Here is a 1636-nt window from a genome sequence, read left to right on the forward strand (position 1 = left end):
GAATACTTCCATAATTTGAAGAGAGTCTGGATTTAACTTAATGATGAGTACAGAGAAAACAAAGCAAATAAAACAGAAAGTTTATTAGCCTTTAGGGGGCATGAAATATTGGGCAGCACAAGGAAAGCCAATTTTCATAAGAAATGATTCAGTTCAAAATAGCCTTGTAGAGTTCTAATGATGTAATACAATATGTTGATCTAATCAGAGCTATAACATAAAAATGATGAAAGGAAGAGTAGAGAATTATGACTATAGAGAACAGAAACAGGAGTGATCCTAATTTTCCAAAGACAGAAGTCACTAAACAATAACTGAAACTAAACAAATCAAGAAGAGTCTATATAAGCACACTATTTAGAGGTGCAGACTTAGACAACAAAATTGATAGCAAAAAGTTAAAAGTGGCTGGGAGACTCTAAGACTTTGTGTGACATCCTAGAGGGATTCAGGGCGGGGGGTAGTAATAATTCTAGTGCAACTATTTGACTCTTTGATGTGCATGTATAACTGATGAAAATCAAGACTAAATTCAAAAATAAAAAGAAATTGAGTGTGTGGCTAGGTCTTAGGAGAAGATGGACAATAGGGATATATATTTTTTTTTAGGGGATAGCATGAACACAGTCCCCTACTACCACAAATTATGTGGTCAAGAGTCCCACATTTGGGAAAGTCACAGAGGTCAGCACATCAGGAGTGCAATGGATGAGCCTTGCCCTGGGAAAACCACCTTCCTGATCATGGTATCTCTCCTGCCAGGTAAGCATGATAGGGACATATTTTAATGTGGTTTTTCTATAAAAAGAATTTTAAGAAACAATATCAAAGTGATTGAACTAAATATTTTTTGATTATGCTGATACATGTGTATCAACTATGAGTAATCCATACTTTCTTTATAATAGAGTAATAAAACAGTACAGTCTCCCCCAAAAGACTAAAAGAAAAACACAAGCCACCCATTCAGCTAAGGAAAGCAGAAGCAGCTGAAAAGGACTGAACTAAAGCAAGACAGCTTCCTGAACACTGCTGGATAGGGCATCAGATTACAAAAAGGGAAAACCTAAAGGTCTATGGAATAATAGAGTGCAGCCAGAAGAAATTTAAAGGGAAAGGAGAAAGAAAAAGACCTTCACAGAATAATGGTAGCCAATGCCAAAAGCCAGTCCTCTTACAGAGGAGTCGAGTTACAGAATCTCCCTGGCTTCAGAACTGGAAGTAGACCTTGCCCCTTTTCGGAACGGTAAATCATATTAGAACACACTGTACTGTCTGTCTGACCAAATATTTGTCAAACAGTGAGTAATTGTGAAGTCCTTAAGAAATTTCAATTCTGACACAAGATGGAGAATAAGAATCTTTTTTAAAGACAGAAAAAATAACCTGTTTTCTCCCCTATTTCTCAAGTGAACGTCATTACAAGGGTCACATTGGTCTACTCTGGGTAGATCACGTGACCATCACTCACTGTCTCCTGGAATGTTTCTTTCCACAATTATTTCTGAATTTCCATCTATCGTGGATTTCCCTGGTGGCTCAGTGGTAAAGAATCTGCTTGTCAGTGTAGGAGATGCGGGTTCCATCCCTGGGTCGGGAAGATCCCCTGGAGAAGGCAATGGCAACCCACTGCTGC

At 38.1% G+C, this 1636-nt stretch overlaps 1 non-coding gene across 1 annotated transcript; it reads right to left on the reverse strand.

Moving 5' to 3' along the window:
• Window positions 1-606: 606 nt before the first annotated feature.
• Window positions 607-770, reverse strand: LOC112579241. Its single transcript, XR_003103742.1, has one exon. It is a non-coding gene; the product is annotated as a U1 spliceosomal RNA (small nuclear RNA).
• Window positions 771-1636: the final 866 nt, after the last annotated feature.

Source organism: Bubalus bubalis, chromosome 15, assembly GCF_019923935.1.
Source record: "Bubalus bubalis isolate 160015118507 breed Murrah chromosome 15, NDDB_SH_1, whole genome shotgun sequence".
Taxonomy (NCBI): Eukaryota; Metazoa; Chordata; class Mammalia; order Artiodactyla; family Bovidae; genus Bubalus; species Bubalus bubalis.